This window comes from Apium graveolens, chromosome 9 (assembly GCF_009905375.1).
Source record: "Apium graveolens cultivar Ventura chromosome 9, ASM990537v1, whole genome shotgun sequence".
Lineage (NCBI taxonomy): Eukaryota > Viridiplantae > Streptophyta > Magnoliopsida > Apiales > Apiaceae > Apium > Apium graveolens.
The window spans coordinates 221,177,981-221,198,306 of NC_133655.1; positions in this window are offsets into that span (position 1 = coordinate 221,177,981).

Here is a 20,326-nt window from a genome sequence, read left to right on the forward strand (position 1 = left end):
ACAATTTTGTTCAAATCAAGCGTTATGTACATGATTTTAAACAATTGTTTTGAATATGCAGTAGGTGTTCACTGTTATCTCAAAACTATTCGGACAATTCTCTATATAGTACTCACATTGTTCTTTATATTTTGAGACAACACTGTCTAATTTTTACCAGTTACTTGAATATTATTAGCACAATGGCTTATAATTTTTACCTATTAGATTATCTAGCATAAGGCAACTATGTTGATAATGCATTACTTAAGGTGGCTGTTGTTTGAATATGTGCTGTACAATGGTTATTTTTTCTTTGAATCACCATTATCTGTTGAAGTGTAAAATTTTTGCATACCAAATTCACAGTTCATGCACACCACCGCCTGCGAAAATTTAAAACTATAATTTTACCAATCACAAATCCATATAAAACTAAATCCATATCATTCAATCCATCAATCCGCAACTTATCAATCTAGGAACACAATCCAAGCCAACTAAATAGAAATACATCCATAGACTTCAACATTCACAATACTTAAAAAAAATTCAACAAAAACCAAATCCTACAATCTGATCAGCGCATAAGAACTTCTACCAAATATCCAAAGTTTACTTAACGTCTCACATCACCAACTACATATTTGAAAACTTACACTTGACCAAATATTTCTAAAGAAAATAAACTGATTGTTTCATATGGGATCCTTGACCACGCACCCTTCCTCCGTGCTCAGGCTTGCCAAGCGCCATCGTTAAAACATCATTAACACCTTCCACTGCAATTTTTCCTTCCTTAACCTCCTCCTTCAGTTTTTCCTACAAAATTAAGATTATCATTTTTTAATCTTAGCTATTCGTATATAAAATATCTAATATGTCCAGGCATGTAAAAATGTAGTACTTACAATTTAGCAAAGTTTGTCAATAGTTTAGCAAAAAAAAGGTTCAAAGTATTGGTACAAACTTAAATAGCATACAGTATGAATCAATGTATGTATGTAACTAGAGAGTAAAACATAGTCTGGCCAAGTTGCCTTACTCATATTATTGCTGATTGGAATACTACTACCACTAATAAAAATGAAATGTCCTATAAAATAGGAACTGATCAACTGAACTCCTACAAACAATCAAACACTAAGTTATTCTCTAATGCTCCTACTAAATTGCTGTATATGTAATGACCACGTCTAAATCGTGATTACAAACTAACACATCAACGGGAAGATAGAATTATGTAAACAAAAGAAACAAATAAATATCTTGAGTTTAGATTAAAAAGCCAACATAAAGCACCATCAAATAAATATATTATAACAACTGCATCATTTAAAAATCAATAACTTATAATTTCCTTGGCCTTTTCTGCAACTACATCATTTAAAAAATTTCCATCTTTGTCCTTCCTTGCCTCAATCCAGGTATCTGATCGATCTACCTCCTCTATATCTGGATGAGATTCTAACTTCATTGACATATAGATAATCACCTTAGTAATAACATAAACATATTTAGAAAGTCAGCAAGAAAACAAAAATAAATTTGTTGTTTCAATAGAACTAACCTATTCATTTTCAAGGTTTGCATAACCTTTTCGAGCCATGCGATGTGGATATAAACTGATTGACCTTCTTTGAACTTGTTCATCATGAATTTTCTTCATAAAAAGCATCAATGAGGTTAAATAAGATTACGACTAAGTAAAAATATTCGACGTGTGATCAGAAACAAATATGTCCCAATGACATTTTTCAATGAAAGAATAATCTACAAGAGGATGTGCCAAAATTTCAGGTTGATCCATATAAGGAAGAATATAATCTTTGGTGAGCCGACAGTTAGGGCGAAAACATGCGCTAATAATACACGCAAGTATACGCGTTCACAAGTAATATATAATACTTTCTAGTTCGTTCCCACAGAGACTCAGACTAATTATGTTCAATTAACACTCACTAACCAATGTATAATTACTTCTCAATGTCAAGACAATAATTAACAATATTAATTAACACTTAACAATTTTTAACTACAATTAACTACGAGAATTAAGCACTTAATTGACACTTGAATTAACAATATTAAAACACACATGAGATCACAACTTCATTACTACTTCCTCCAATAGTTTTTGTTATTACCCTTAGCATGTAACATTGATGATATTAATGGAACAACACGAAACAGATAAAAGCCAACTTTCATTGTACTAATACCATTCTACCAAGCATCCACAATTAAGATAGAAGTTGAATAAGCATCAATTATGTTGATACCCTATATGTCTATAGAATTTGACAACATAACGATTTAAGTACAAGTTATTCCTTATGATTGCACAGGGCAAGTAAAATGGTTAGAGATACCCACTAATCATGCATACACATACATGAACATATGCTAGCATGGCAAGTTCTAAACCTCAAGATCCACCATCGCTTCACAAGAGATTAACACCCTATCTTATATGTTCACGACGTACATAAGACGAATAAGCACAACCAATACTAGATATCATATAATCATCACACACTATGGTATTAAACAACTAACTAAAGAATTCCATAGCAAATCTGTTACGACCCCATGATCACGTGTTACAAATATGTGTATTAGTTTGATGACAAGTTAAACAAAACACTTAAGTAGAAATCTAGTGTTTGTAGCCTCAACGGATAAGACCATTTTGGCTATCCGTTGAAGGATTAGCTTTACTTAGAAATAAGTTTAGTATTGTAGCACATTTCATTCTCTGTATTTAAGTTGTAATTCTAAGATGTTGTGGGAAATTATCAGTCATGTTGACTACTAGTGGATATGCAAATAGGAGGACTAATTGTAAATATTTCATGCCCTGTAATTTTGTATAAGTGAAGTAGTATCAACTGATATTAAAGGCCTTCAACGGATGAGAAACAAAGCTTCAACGGATGTCTCTAAAGCTTCAACGGATAACATCCATCAACGGATGAGTGCTTCAATGGATAAAGCTTCAACTGCTAATACATCAACGGATAAAGCTTCAACGGATAAAGCATCAACGGATGAACGCTTCAACGGATGCTTAGGTCAAATAGCAGTTGACAGTGACAATTCATAAGCTGACAGAGGCACATGGGTTGACAGAGACAAACTGGAATGTGGCAGCCTCTAGGAGGAATCAAGAAAATGCAGCATTTCCATTCTGGTGCTAACAAGGAAGTATTCAAAGATTCACAGCTAAAATTAAATTACATTGGATAGAGAAATGAAGAAGAAACATGTGAAGAATCTTTTAATTGTATTTTACAGTTTTATCTTCACTTGTAAACTTGGTGATATATAAACCAAGTAGCAGCTTGTAATTAGAGTGTGAATTTTCCAGAACTGTTTAGAAAAATTCAGAGAGAAAATCATCTAGTTTGTACTAGGACGTAGCTGTGATTTAATTCTTTGAATCAGAGATTTTCTGAAATAACACATCTCTGGTGGAACAACATATCCACCAGAAAAGTTTTTAAGTTTTTTGTGTTCTTTACATTTGTGCTTGAATATATATCTGTCTGTATTAGCTTAAAGCAATTCGCACACATTTGTTCATCAAAACACTTAGTCTTAGAAACTGCTCAAAACTTGAAAAAGTTTTGAGATTTACATTCAACCCCCCTTCTATAAATCTCATTGTTAGTCCACTGGGAATAATAATTGGTATCAAAGCAAGCTCTTAACATATAAAGAGTTTAAAGATCTATTCTGCTAACATCATGAGTAAGAAAGATATGGGTGTAAAGATTCCAATCCTGGAAAGAGATAACTATCATCACTGGAAAGTGAAGATGCATTTACATCTTCTCTCTCAAGATGAAAGCTACATCAACTGCATTGAAAATGGTCCTCACATCCCTCACAAGGTGACCACAACTGCTACTGCAACAGTTGCTGTTGGACAGTCTATTCCCAAGCCAAAAGCAAAATGGACTGTTGAAGATATTGAAGAGGTTCACAAGGAAAAGAAAGCCATGAACATTCTGTTTAATGGCCTAGATCAAGATATGTTTGACAATGTCATTAACAGCCAAACTGCTAGGGAAATTTGGGATACTGTACAACTTATTTGTGAAGGTAATGAGCAAGTTAGAGAAAACAAAATGCAGCTTCTCATTCAACAGTATGAATATTTTCATTTTGAAGAAGGAGAATCATTGAATGACACCTTCAACAGATTTCAGAAACTATTGAATGGATTGAAGCTGTATGGCAGAGTGTACCAAGTTAAGGACTCCAATTTAAAATTTTATGAGGTCTCTACCAAAGGAATTGAAGCCTATGACTATTTCTCTAAGAAATTCTCAAGATTCTAAGGACTTCACACTTGAAAGATTATATGGAATTTTGAAGACATATGAACTTGAGATGGAGCATGATGAGCTGTTGGAAAAGGGAAAGAGAAAAGGAGGACCAGTTGCACTTGTAGCTGACAATGTGAAGATTGAAGCCAGGAATGAGGAAAAGACAATGCCAAGTCTCAAAATTGGCACAAGCAAATCAGAATCAAGGAAGGGAAAGGAGCAAGTAGCTGAGGATGAAGACAATTCCAGTCAAGATGACTCTGATGATGTTGATGAACATCTGGCTTTTCTGTCCAAGAGGTTTGCAAAGATGAAATTCAGGAGAAATATAAAATTCACTAAGTCAAACAAAAACATGGTGGACAAATCTAAGTTCAAATGTTATAACTGTGGCATTAGTGGACACTTTGCCAATGAGTGTAGGAAGCCAACCTCTGATAAGAAGAAATTTGAGCAAGTTGATTACAAAAATAAGTATTTTGATTTGCTCAAACAAAAGGAAAGAGCTTTTCTGACTCAAGATGATTGGGCAGCAGATGGAGTCAATGAAGATGATGATATGGAACATGTCAACCTAGCCCTGATGGCTAATTCTGATGAAAATGAAACCAGTTCATCAAGCAACCAGGTAATTACTACTGATCTTTCTCAGCTTTTTAATATTGAATGCAATGAAGCCATAAATGATATGTCCAATGAATTATATCATTTACATGTTTCCCTTAAATCACTAGCTAAAGAAAACACAAGAATCAAATAAAATAATTTGTTTTTAAGTGATAGGAATGTTGTGTTAGAGAATCAGGTAATTGAGCTTGAAAAGATTAAAATTAAATGCTTGACTGTTGAAAGTGAACTAGAAGAAGCTGTTAAGAAAGTAGAAATTCTTTCTAAACAGTTAGAAAGTGAGCAAGAGGTAATCAAGGCCTGGAAAACATCTAGGGATGTTAGTGCCCAGATTGTCAAGGTTCAGGGAATTGAATCATTCTGTGAGAATGCCTGGAAGAAAAACAAAAAGGAGTTAGAATTAATTGATGGATTGTCAACGGATGTGGAATCAACGGATAATGAAAGTTATCCGTTGAAGGAAGAAAAAGAGCATCCGTTGAAGGCTCATCAATTAAAACAGGCAAGTGATTCTAAAAAGAAAAATCTCAATAAGAAGGATGGTTCAACTTTCAAGAACTTTGTCAAAGAAGGAGCTAGCACATCCAATGATGCCAGTAAGGTGAATATAGGACACATGACTTTAGATCAGCTGAAAAATATGCTTAAATTGGTTGAGGATAAAAAGGAAACTAAAAGAAAATCTAATAGAAATGGGAAGGTAGGGATTAATAAACACAATAATTACACACCTAATAAGTATGCTCCTAGAAAAAGCTGTGTGCATTGTAAAAGTTTTAATCATCTATATGATAACTACAAATCTGCTAAGAATGCTCCCATGCCTTTAACTCCCTCCATGCCTAACATGTCTATGTCACCTCTGCAAGCTATGCCTGTTATGTCTCATCAGAATCCTCATGCACATTTTGCAAACATGCCATATGTTAATAATCCTTATTTTTCTGCATTCAGTATGCCTCAGATGCCATACAACATGCCTATGTGGAATAATATGTTTGCACAATCCATGCCTTATCAAATTCAATCAAATGTGCTAAATGATTCTGTGACTAACCCTACACTTCAACCAACTACATTTGAGATCAAGGTTGACCCAAAATTACCTAAGTCAAAAGATGCAGGAGGAATCAAGTCTAGGAAAAATACTAACAGGGCTGGACCCAAGGAAACTTGGGTACCAAAATCAACTTGATTGATTTTGTTGTGTGCAGGGAAAAAGAAGGAATCTATGGTACTTAGACAGTGACTATTCAAGACACATGACAGGAGATTTCACCCTGCTCACAGAGTTCAAGGAGAGAGATGGCCCTAGCATAACCTTTGGAGATGACATCAAAGGGTTCACTATGGGATATGGCTTGATTTCAAAAGAAAATGTCATTATTGATGAAGTTGCATTAGTTGATGGTCTCAAACACAATCTATTGATCATCAGTCAACTATGCGACAGAGGGAATACTGTTTCCTTCAATTCTGAAGCCTGTGTTATCACAAGTAAGAAGGATAACAAAGTGGTTCTAACTGGAGTTAGAAAAGGGAATGTGTACTTAGCTGACTTCAACTCTACAGATTCAGAATCAATCATTTGTCTTCTCAGCAAAGCAAGTCCAGATGAAAGTTGGCTATGGCATAAAAAGCTATCCCATTTGAATTTCAAGACAATGAATGATCTAGTCAAAAATGACTTAGTTAGAGGAATTCCTCTAGTGGAATTCACAAGGGATGGACTATGTGATGCTTGTCAGAAAGAAAAGCAAAAGAAAGCATCATTCAGTAAGAAGCTTGAATCTGCAATTGATGAACCATTACAACTGCTATACATGGATCTTTTTGGACCAGTCAATGTATTGTCAATTTCAAGGAAAAGATATTGCCTAGTGATTGTAGATGATTTCTCAAAGTTTTCATGGGTTTATTTCCTTGGATCAAAGGATGAAGCTAGTGAAATCATCATCAACCATATCAAGCAAGTCAACAATCATCCAGATTTCAAAGTAAGGAATATCAGGAGTGACAATGGAACTGAGTTCAAGAATACAACCATGAAGTTGTTCTGTAAAGAATATGGGATCATGCATGAGTTCTCAGCTCCGGGGACTCCACAACAAAATGGTGTGGTGGAAAGGAAGAACAGATCACTAATTGAAGCTGCAAGAACAATGCTTGAAGAGTCAAAACTCCCAACATACTTTTGGGCTGAGGCTGTTAACTGTGCATGTTACACTCAGAATATTTCTCTAATTAATCAGGCAAAAGGCATGACTCCCTATCAATTGTTCAAGAGAAGAAAACCAACTTTAAACTTTCTGCATGTCTTGGGTTGCAAATGTTACATTCTAGGGAATCAACCTGATCACAAAGGGAAGTTTGATGCAAAGGCTGATGAAGGAATATTTGTTGGTTATTCTGCTGGAAAATCATATAGAGTCTACAATCTAAGAAACAACATTGTCATGGAATCTGTACATGTTGTGTTTGATGATAAAAAGATTGATGGACTAACAGATGAGGGACATCATGAAGGACTCAAATTTGACAACATTGAGATATATTATGATGATAGTGAAGATGAGAATGATGAAGAAGGCACCACAAAAAGAATTCAAAATTTGCCCTTGGATAATGCACATAATGCTGCATCCGTTGAAAGTCATAATTCAGCTTCCGTTGATAGAAGCAATGCAGCATCCGTTGAACGACAAAGTGCATCATCCTTTGAAGTTCATAATGAAGCATCCGTTGATCACAGTCTATCGACGGATAGTCATTTCACTTCATCAGTTTATAGAACTCCCAATTCCTTTCAAAGGCTCAGCAACTCAGGGGGAGTTTCAACCAATCAACATTCTATCTCACATCATGACAATACTGAGGCAACCTCATCTAGAGCTAATCTACCACCTCAAAGGAAATGGACCAATAATCACCCTTTTGAACTAATCATTGGTGATGCTACATCTAAAGTGCAGACTAGAACGGCTACTTAAGATGAATGTCTGTATAGTAGCTTTCTATCATAGGAGGAACCTAAGAGAGTGGAAGAAGCTCTATTGGATCCAGATTGGATTTTAGCAATGCAAGAGGAGCTAAACCAATTTGAAAGGAACAAAGTATGGAAGTCGGAACCCAAGCCAAAGAACAAGAGTTCTTTTGACACAAAATGGGTATTCAGAAACAAGATGGATGAAAATGGCATTGTCATAAGGAATAAAGCCAGATTGGTTGCTAAAGGCTATTCTCAACAAGAGGGAATAGATTTTGATGAGATATTTGCTCCAGTTGCCAGACTTGAAGCCATCAGAATCTTTCTAGCCTATGCAGCCCATGCAAATTTTAAGGTCTATCAAATGGATGTTAAGAGTGCATTTCTGAATGGGGAATTGGAGGAAGAAGTTTATGTAAGCCAACCTCCAGGATTTGAAGATCCAAATTTTCCAGACTATGTGTATTATCTGTTGAAAGCACTCTATGGACTAAAGCAAGCACCTAGAGCCTGGTATGAGACTTTGTCAAAATTTCTTCTAGATAATCACTTCACAAGAGGTACTGTTGACAAAACTCTTTTCTTTAGAAATGTTAATGGCTCTATAATACTTGTTCAAATTTATGTAGATGATATTATATTTGGATCTACAGATGATAAGCTTTGTAAAAAGTGTGCTAAGTTAATGCAAAGTAAAAATGAAATGAGCATGATGGGAGAGCTAAATTATTTTCTTGGTTTACAAGTTAAACAAGTTAGTGGTGGAATTTTCATTAGTCAAACTAAATATATTTATGATCTTTTAAAGAAGTTTGACTTAATGGACGGTTCATCTGCAAAAACTCCCATGACCACTGCCACCAAGCTTGAATTAAATAAGGCTGAAAAGTCTGTAGACATTTCAAGTTATAGAGGCATGGTTGGTTCACTTTTATATTTAACTTCTAGTAGACCTGATATAATGTTTTCTACATGTCTCTGTGCCAGATTTCAAGCTGACCCTAAAGAGTCTCACTTAGTGGCTATTAAAAGGATTTTCAGATATCTCAAAGGGACTCCAAATCTAGGAATTTGGTACCCTAGAGAGTCTGGTTTTGATCTAATTGGCTACTCAGATGCATATTATACAGGTTGCAAAATAGACAGGAAAAGCACAACTGGCACCTGTCAATTTCTAGGGAATAAGCTTGTGTCATGGTTTAGCAAGAAGCAAAATTTTGTTTTAACATCAACAGCTGAAGCTGAGTACATTGATGCTGGTAGTTGCTGTGCACAGATATTATGGATGAGGAATCAACTATTTGACTATGGACTAACTGTTGACAAAATTCCTATATTCTGTGACAACACAAGTGCCATTGCCATTACTGAAAATCCAGTGCAGCACTCAAGAACCAAGTACATTGACATCAAGTACCACTTCATAAGGGAACATGTGATGAAATGTACAGTGGAACTTCATTTTGTTCCAAGTGAAAAGGAGATTGCAGACATATTTACCAAGCCACTTGATGAATCAACATTCACAAGATTAGTAAGTGAGCTAGGTATGCTTAATTATTCATAAATTCATATCCTCACTATAATCTGGTTTGAAGCCTGAAATAAATTTGTAGCAAGAACAAAATTGGCTTTAAGTTAAGATTATTCTATCAATGGATATTCCCTATCCGTTGAAAGCCAAAATTGTTCTATCAACGGATGTTCATCATCCGTTGAAAGACAAATACATTTCTGGTAATTTTATCCTTCAACGGATAGAACAGTGTTAACCTTCAACGGATAACTATTTACCTCATCCGTTGAAGTGTCACATCAGTTACTTTAAGTGAGTCACAACCGTTGATTTGTTTACTTAACCATTGATACAAATATACACTGTTGTATGTATTTGTATTAAAGGCAGTTTTCAGAATTTCTACAGTTTTCTTTCTTTAAAAACGGTTGTAATTTATTTAAAAGTATCATTTAATCATTTTATTTATGTTTTAATTCGAGAAAGTATAAAATCCCATTGAATTCCTATTTTCATTTTACGCTTTCTTGCAATTTTTACTCTCTTTCTTTCCCAAAACTCTCAATCTTTTCTCTGAAACCTCTACTCACTACAATGGCACCAGTAGTCAAGATTATGTCTCAGTCTGGCTTTGTTTATGAAAAGAACAATTTCGTAGCCTTGGTGAAAAAGAATGAAGCCCATTCAGATTATCACAAGATGATGGACTTCATCAAGAACTGCAAACTAAGCTATGCAATGCTGGAAGCCCCAACTATCTATTGTGAGGTATTTGAGGAGATTTGGACAACTGCAGAGTTCAACTCCACAGATATGACCATTGCTTTCTCTCTCAAAGGTAAGGATTACTGTATTAACTGTGATGATAAACAGTCATGCTTTAAGTTACCTGAGAATAATGCCATGACACCACACACTAATAATGATGTATCTGCTATGTTAGATTCTATAGGCTATTCTTTTGATTCTGCTAGTTTAGGGAGCTTTAGAAGAAAGGGCCTTAGGAAAGAATAGAGTTTTCTTGGAGATGCCTTTATCAAGGTTTTCTCTGGGAAGATTAGCAATTTTGATGCCATAACTTCATCTCTTGTTAATATGCTCTATATGCTAGTTTCTGATAGGTACTTTAATTTTAGCAACTATGTCATGCTAGAATTAGGTTCCAGGTTAGGTAACAAAGCTAATAGACCTAATAACATCTACTATGCTAGATTCTTTATGTTATCGGCTAACCATGTTGCTGAAGGTTTGGTCATAACTAATGAGAGCAATAAATTTAAATGCTGGGCACAAGAGAAAAGGGTCCTTGCAGACCTTTTAAGAATTAACCTCAAGAGCCAGTTGCCATTGGTATATTTACCAATAATGAATGCACCTCAGGTAAGTGAGGTAAACACTTCTGCAACTCCTACATCTTCATCCCCCATTGTTTCTTTGCCTTCTAGTGTGGCAATGGAATATGTGTCTTTGTCCCAACAGATTCCTACCAAAGCCACCAAACCTAAAATTCCAAAACACAAGTCAAAGAAAACCACCTCTATTGTTTCTCAAAAGACAACAGTTGTAACAACTACCAAAAACCCTGAAGGGAGTGAATAGGGTGTGAGTGGTGAGGGGAGGGGTGAACCTAAAGAAACCCCCCACGATAAGGTGGGAGAGGTGAGTGGTACCCAAGCCAGCCAAGCCATAGTTTCTCAAAAGACTGTGGTGGTTCAAAAGGAGTCAAACACAATCCTAGTTGCATCCTCCCAAAAGGATGCAGCTATTGAAAATAGTCCCTAACCAGGCACACAGAAAAAAAGAGGGAGGGACACTGAAGCCACACATTCACCTGTCAAAGCTTTTTCAAGAAGAAAGAAGGCTAAAACCCTAGTTTCCATATAGGGGGCACAAACTGCACAGATACATCCACCTGTATCTTTGCCTTCTCAAATTCAGCTTGATGTGGCTCCAGCAAATGTGGAGTCACAACCCCATTCTCTCATAATAGACACACAACAATCACCAAATTCTCCATCACCATCTCTGGATGTGGATATGATATTCACATCAATTCCTTATTCTCCCTCTTTAAAACTCAGGGAGGAGCCCCACTCAAATTTTGGTGATCATCATCTGTTAGATGACTTGTTGGATCATCAGCCAATTCTTTCAGACTTAGTTGAAGAATCTGTGTCACCTCACTTAAAATCAAGTCACACAGATTCAACAATTATGTCACTTTCAATATCTACATCTTTTCCTTCTTCAACGGATATCTCTCATCCGTTGACAAGTGGTTGTTCTTCGATGGATAAGCTTAACAGCAGTTATCCATTGATATCATCAGTTTCCACTTCAACGGATACTCCCTATCCGTTGATGGTCTATACACATATAACTTATTCAATTCCAAGTGTAGAAGACATGGTTACTGTACAATCACTTCTAGGATTGAGGGAAGGGAGTGATAATTTGAGTGAGAGGCTGGGTTGCTCCCAGGCAAAAGGTGTAACACCCCCAGATCCGGGGTCGGGGATCCGGGTTGTCACGGTCTTTCTTTCCACAATATCACTTCACTTAATTAATAATAAATAACCTCATGCTGTGACCCCACACTAACACACACCACAACCCGTTATAGTCTCAGAGATGAAATTGAAATAAGTACAAGTCTTTGAATCCACAATTTAAAATTATTACAACCCAAAATGATTACTTGATAATTTACAGTTAATTGCCATTATCTGCCACAAGTTATAATTATACATAATTTGATTCTCAAAAGTAGATGGTCTGAACTACAATGGATCTACCTCTGCAGCTATAGCAGCTACAACATCATCGGGAAGACGCGGGACGCTTCCCACGCGCTTGCGCTGGGTCTGCTGGAGTCTGGCCATCTCTCCTAACTGTTGTTGTGTGATGAAGAAATAAAGCAAGAGTGAGCCTTACAGCTCGCAAGATAATATGTAGTGATAACAATAATACAAGTATCTAAATGGATACTTACTAGAATCTTTATCGTGTGTAAGATAATTACTTACTAGATATAAGTGAAAACAAGGAATGAAGTTACCAATACTTCCCCACACTTATATCATTTATAAAGCTACTTGAACTATCACCGTTCAAAGTATTATAAGATTTACGAGGTCATCCCATAGATGAGACCACAAATAAAACTTGAAAATATTTGATCTTTGAAATATTTTGAAAAGAGATGAAGTTACGAGATACTTCATTCAATGGATACACCAATAAAAATGTTTGACCCTGTCAATGCTTCGGCAACCACCCATTAGTAGCCTTTCGATCGAAATGCTACGGGTAGTGTTGCAGAATTATCCAAATGGATGATGAACTCATTACGGGAGTTTACCGCGCCAGGAAGACCACTTACGATGATCAGTCGTAGTAGTACAACCCCACCATTTTCTACATGTAGAGGAGAACCTGTCGGATTTACTTGTCAACCGAACACTGAACTCCTAAGGAATGGACCGCCTTAGCGGAACTTCCAGGCCATTTGGGCCAATATAATAAGGCTGGGCCGGCGCTACTCGACCACTTACGCCACTCCTAGTTCAGATGAAATCCATGACTCTGAAACGTAAAGCTCGTTTCCCCCTTTCCCCAAGTAGAAACTTGTTGATACGGCTCCAACAAGAAGTCGTATCTAGTTGGAAAGGAAAACTCACCGATATTTCCCAGGCGATGCCTGTTAATGGATTAACTTGTTCCAAGAATTTTACTTCCCGAATATTGGGTAAGTAATCAAAAACTCTTTTACCAAGACAGCAACCTTGTTGCAAATATAAAACACACCACCGAGCTGGATCCCCCATGTTTTGAGCGAGTATTTAAATCCCCTTTTTAAAAGGAAGATCTTAAATATAAAAATAGTTTTGGGATCCGCTCTAACTTTTGAAAATCATTTTAAAGACTCGAAAACACTTTAAAGAGTGTTTGGAGTAAAACTGATTTAATGAAGTAAATCAGTCCCCAGAATATTTAGAAAATGACTGAATGTTAATATTTAAATAATATTCCCATAAAGAATAATCTTTATAAAAATAATTGAAGTAGAAGTATTAAAACTTATACTTGAAACGAGTATTAAATAACCAAAGATATACTTATATGAAAGTATTATCTTTATTTGAATAATCGAAAATAAGTTTGATTATTAACACCTTATTCTTTAATAAAATAAAGAATATATTTTAGCAAATAATCGGAGTCATAGATCCTCAAATGAATATTCAATAATATTCACTAATAATATAAAAGAGTCATAAGCCCTCGAATGAATATTCAAATAATATTCAATAAATAATATAGAAGAGTCATAAGCCCTCGAATGAATATTCAAATAATATTCAGATAAACAAATAAAAGGAGTCATACGCCTTCGAATAATATTCGAAATAATATTCAATAATAAAATAAAGTTAAAGTAATCGAATAAACCTTATTCGATTAATAGTTTGGAAAACTATAACCATATATATATATATAAATATATATATATATCCATATCCATATATACAAAATCTACTAGGGATCCTCGACTCCCGGTTTTAGAAAATATTTTCACCTTTGGGTCCCTATACTAAGGGTATATGCAAGTTACCGCTATCCTCTAGCATAGGTATTATCAACTGAATCAACAATTATATATGGAAAGAATATGAAACAGGCATGCATATATATACCATAGCAGCATGCTTCAATATATTGCAACATTTGCTAATATAAACATCATGCATCTATCGCAAGATAATGCATATACAAGTGTATACATCACAACAACAGTATAACGGATAGAATACTTGCCTGAGCGACTTGGGGGTGAGAAAGGCTCGGGACGAGTCTGGTAACCTATAAACAACAAGTAAGTTGGAATTAAACCAAAATCACTTGTAAATCTATACTTTAACTAACTTAGACTCTAACGCTTGTTTTGCGCTCACCGATTCGCTTAAGTCACTCGGGTACCCTCGGCTCCACCATTTTTAATAATTTAACCTTTACGAGTTTTAAAGCGATTCCTTCGCGAGTGTCTTACCAACTGCCTAACACACTTACCATAAATGTTTCATACATTAATTAACCCTTTTTGGTCTTTAACCTATGTTTCAAAGTAAGGCGAGGGAAAAAGTTTCGTTCGCGAAACGCCGTTACTTGAAACGGTCGTTTCTCCTAAACCGTGCATCGGAATCGAACGAACTACATATCAAAACGAAGCTCGTAACATGAGCTATCTAAACATGGAAGTGGTCATAATCTAGCAGGGGGTTCTCGGGTCCTAATGCTATGCACAAAAACAGTCCAAAGAAAATCGGACGTTACGACGGCTATGTTTACGCGATTTCCCAATTTTAAACCATACAAAACCAACCACAAACCAACCTCAAATCCAACACACAACAAACATCCATCCTTATCACATCATAACAACCCCAACCAATTCAATTTAATCATTCATACTTATGCTTAAACTTAACTTTAATCATACTTAAGTTCCTTTAAATCAAAACCACAACAATTACCATTCCATTTCACTACCATTCCAAATCCCAAACTCTAAATCATAACAACAAACTACAATATCAACCCACTAATCAAAATCATCTTATAATATATAGGAATCTAGGGTTTGGAGATGGTATACCTTCCTTGAAGTGGTGGGTGGAGCTAGGAAGCCTTAAGAAGCTTTGAGAAGTCTTAAGAATGCTTGGATCTTCAAGAAAAACAAGAAAAAGTTCAAGTTAAAAACTTGAAAACACTATTCATTGTCTTCTTCTTTGATTAAATGAAGAAGATTGAGAAAGAATTAATGGCTTAAACTCATGATATAGTCCTAACTAAGCATGAAGATGATTAGGGAATTATCTTACCAATTTAGGAGGCTTGGATCTTGAGTTTTGAAATTCTATGCCTTTAAAAATGCTAAAAGCCGAGAGCAAATGAAGAACTCATGCCTTGGTTGCTTTTGATTTTTGATGAGAATGATTTTTACTTGGCTTGGTTGACTTGTTTTGTATTTGATTTAGTCAATTACTTTCTTGCCCTTGAAATTGTGTGGTTACAAAGCTACCACACCTCCTTCCTTCCCATGTCATGCTTATGTCATCCTCATGATGTCATCCTCCCTTCCTTATCCTCTTTCTATTGGTTGGATGACATCATTCCCCCTAATCCCTTTGATTAACTTCCTAATCGTTTGCCTAATGACCGCTGATCTGTTATACGGTTTGCTTAACTTTCGTTCTCGTTTATCGTTTGAAGGATCATACCCAGGATCTTATTACTTAGGTTCCCTTAACCTTTCTCAATACATTATATTACTTTTTATGATCCTCTATTATAATCCTTTAATTTAAATCCTTTTTATCCTGTTACCTTATACTCAATTCTCTCCGTATCTTGTGGATTTCCGGGAAAAACCAAAGTGTTCGGAATTGGATTCTGACGATCTTTACATACACTTATATACTTCATAGAGTACTAATAATATCCCAGAATATCCATAACAGAACCCCTACATAGTGTGGCATGAAAAGTTTCTTCATTCAGCTAAAACACTATTCACAAGGGTTACAAAAAGTTGAAAATTTTGGGGTTATTACAGTCTCCCCTCCTTAAAAGGATTCCGTCTCGGAATCAAACAGAAAATAAATGGGGGTACTTTTCTAGCATTGTGCTCTCTAGTTCCCAAGTTGTTTCTTCCACATTATGATTCTGCCATAGTACTCTGACTAGCTTGATCACTTTGTTCCGAAGCACCTGCTCCTTCTTATCCATAATCCTTACTGGCTTCTCCACGTAAGTTAGATCTGGCTGCATATCCACCTGCTCGTACTCCACTATGTGCCTGGCATCCCGATGATACCTCCTTAGCATTGACACATGGAACACATTATGAACTTGTTGCAAATTAGGGGGTAGGGCTAGCTCGTAAGCTAACTTTCCAATCCGTCTTAATATCTCAAAAGGTCCAATGTATCTTGGGCTTAGTTTTCCTTTCTTTCCGAACCTCATTAATCCCTTCCAAGGGGATACTTTCAACAGTACTAAGTCCCCTACTTCATATTCCTTGTCCTTTCGGGCTAGGTCTGCGTATTTCTTTTGTCTGTCTTGGGCTGCTACAAGTCGCCCTCTGATAAGATCCACTATGTCTTTGGTCCTTTGGACCACTTCGGGTCCGAGCATCTTCCGCTCTCCTACTTCATCCCAGTATAAGGGAGATCGACACCTTCTTCCGTACAGAGCCTCATAAGGCGGCATTTCGATGCTAGCATGAAAGCTATTATTATAAGAAAACTCGATCAACGGCAAGTGATCATCCCAACTTCCTTTAAAGTCTATTGCACAGACTCTCAACATATCCTCTAGTGTCTGGATGGTCCTTTCACTCTGTCCATCCGTTTGGGGATGGTACGCGGTACTCATATTTAACTTGGTCCCCGCACATTCCTGAAAGCTCCTCCAAAATCTGGAGTTGAACCTGGGGTCTCGGTCTGAGACAATGGACGCTGGGACTCCATGTCGCGTCACTATTTCCTTAAGGTAAATGTCCACCAGTCTATCGACTGTGTATCTCTCATTGATAGGAATGAAATGAGCTGACTTTGTCAGTCGGTCTATAATTACCCAAATGGCGTTGTGATTGGCTTTCGTCCTTGGCAAGCCTACAACAAAATCCATCGCTATCTGTTCCCATTTCCATTCGGGAATCTCCAGGGGTCGTAAAAGTCCACTGGGTCTCTGGTGCTCCGCCTTTACTCTTTGGCAAGTCAAACACTTGCTTACCCATTCTGCTACGTCCCTCTTCATGTTGGGCCACCAGTAATATTCCTTCAAATCCCTATACATCTTGGTACTTCCTGGGTGAATGGAATACCTTGAATTATGGCTTTCATCCAAAATCTCATCTTTAAGTTCTTGAACATTCGGAACCCAAATTCGGTAGGAGTACCTCATTATCCCTTTATCATCTTTCTCAGTATGGATCTCCTCTCTAGTCATTGACTCTCTGCCTTCATTCATTATTTTCTCCTGGCACAATCTGATCTTTTCCAATAACTCTGGCTGCATTGAGATCTCAAAAAGCTTTTCAGTTCCGGTTCCGGTTACCTTTACTTCTATTTCCATTTTCTCAAAATCCCTTATCAACTCTTCCGAAGTCGTTATCATTCTGAGTCTTTCCTTTCTACTAAGGGCATCAGCCACCACATTGGCTTTCCCTGGATGATAGAGAATCTCACAATCATAGTCCTTGATTAGTTCTAACCATCTCCTCTGGCGCATGTTGAGCTCTTTCTGCGTAAATATGTACTTGAGGCTCTTATGGTCTGTGAAAATCTCGCACTTCTCTCCATACAAGTAGTGCCTCCAAATTTTTAAAGCAAATACTATTGCCGCGAGCTCAAGGTCATGAGTAGGATATCTAACCTCGTATTCCTTCAGTTGTCTCGACGCATACGCAATAACTTTACCGTGCTGCATAAGCACACATCCTAATCCTTTGTGCGACGCGTCACTATATATCACAAAATCTCCTTTTCCGTCCGGCAATGCTAATACCGGAGCCGTTATCAACCTTTTCTTTAATTCCTAAAAACTGTTCTCGCATTCCTCCGTCCATTCAAACTTCTCTGTCTTACGAGTAAGTCGTGTCAAAGGGGCTGCGATCTTCGCAAAGTCCTGTACGAATCTACGATAGTAGCCGGCCAATCCTATGAAACTCCTTACCTCTGTGGGTGTGGTTGGCCTTTCCCAATTTGAGACCGCCTCTATCTTGGAGGGGTCGACCAATACTCCTTCTTTATTGATCACATGTCCTAAAAACTGTACTTCATTCCGCCAGAATTCACACTTCGAGAATTTGGCATATAACTGCTCCTCTCTGAGTATTCCTAGAGCTATCCTCAAATGCTCTGCATGTTCTGCCTCAGTCCTTGAGTAGATCAAAATATCATCGATAAAAACTATCACACACTTGTCCAAGTACTTCTTAAATACTCTATTCATTAAATCCATGAAAGCCGCTGGGGCGTTGGTTAATCCAAAGGACATTACCAAGAACTCATAATGCCCATACCTGGTACGGAACGCTGTCTTGGAAATATCTTCGGGTTTAATCTTTAGTTGGTGATATCCAGTTCTCAGGTCGATCTTGGAAAAATAAACAGCATCCTTTAGCTGGTCGAACAGATCGTCTATTCTAGGTAATGGGTACCTGTTCTTTATGGTTAGCTTGTTCAACTCTCTATAGTCGATGCACAACCTCATGCTCCCATCTTTCTTCTTATCAAATAAAACTGGTGCTCCCCACGGAGACACACTGGGTCTTATCATACCCTTATCCAAGAGTTCCTGCAATTGGATAGCTAATTCCTTCATTTTTAACGGGGCTAACCGGTAAGGTGCTTTTGAAACTGGCGCCGTCCCTGGGGCCAACTCAATAGCAAATTCAATCACTCTATCGGGTGGTAATCCCGGAAGGTCTTGTGGGAATACATCTTCAAATTCGTTGACTACTGGAATATCTTGTAAGTTGGGCACCTCCTTCTGCTTGTCCACCACATAGGCTAGGTAAGCCTCACTTCCTTTTCGTAGCATCCTTTTGGCCTGGGCCATAGTCAAAAACTTCTGCGTCTGCCTCTTTCCTCTAAATATAACTTCTTTCTTCCCTGGGACATTTAACTTAACTTTCTTCCCTTTACAGTCTATCTGAGCATCGTTGCTAGATAGCCAGTCCATTCCCAAAACCACATCAAACTCCCCTAATTTAAAAGGAATCAGATCAACACTGAAAGATTGCTCCCCTATGCCTATCTCACAGGCGGGGTGAATCTGGTTAACAGGAATAATTTCATGATTGGCTATTTCTACTTGTAAGGGTTCTATCAAGGGTTTAGCCTTAAGTCTTAACTTACGCGCAAAGTCCCTTGATATAAAAGATTTAGTTGCTCCCGAATCAAATAAAACATTTGCACTGACTGAATTTAGAGAAAGGGTACCTGCTATCACATCTGAATCTTTCATAGCATCCTGGACTGTCATGTTGAAAGTCCTCGCAGTAGGTGGCTTATTAGAAGCAGCCCTGCTTGCTCCCGAAGCTGCTGGTTTGTTCATTGGGCATTCTCTCTTCCAATGACCTGGGCGTCCGCACTGATGACAAGTGGTGGTTGGAATGATGGCAGGGGCTGACGAAGGGCATTTGTGAGAATAGTGGCCCACTTGCCCACACTTAAATCAGGTTACTGGCTTTCCTTTACACTCCCCAGTGTGATTCCTTCCACATATGTTACAGGCTGGCAATGGGGGTCGAGACTGGTTGGAATAGGACATTCTTGACTTCTGGCCGCCCTGGCTCACACTCACACTCATTGGTCGCTTAAACCCAGTGTTCCTTCCTGGCAGGGACACTGCTCCTCGATTAAATCTAGTTGGGAAGCTCCTTCCTGCGGAACCTCCACCCATGCTCATACTTTTCCTCTTTATTCCTTTCTTCTCTCTTTCCTTCTGCATCTGTTCACTTCCGACTTCTACAATCGTTGCCTTTTGCACCAGACTGGCATAGTCCGTAAGCTCAAGGATTGCCACCCTATTCTGAATCCATGGTTTCAGTCCCTGCTGAAACCTCCTAGCTTTCTTTTCCTCGGTGCTCACAAACTCCGGCACAAACCTTGATAACTCAGTAAATTTCGCTTCGTACTCTGCTACAGACAAGTTATTCTGCTTTAGCTCCAAGAACTTGAGCTCCATCTGGTTTTCCATAAACCTCGGGAAATACTTTCCCAGAAACAACTGACTAAATCTCTCCCAGGTTATAATAGCATCTGTCTCCATGTTTTTCTTGGCCTCCCACCAGTAGTTAGCTTCTCCTTTTAG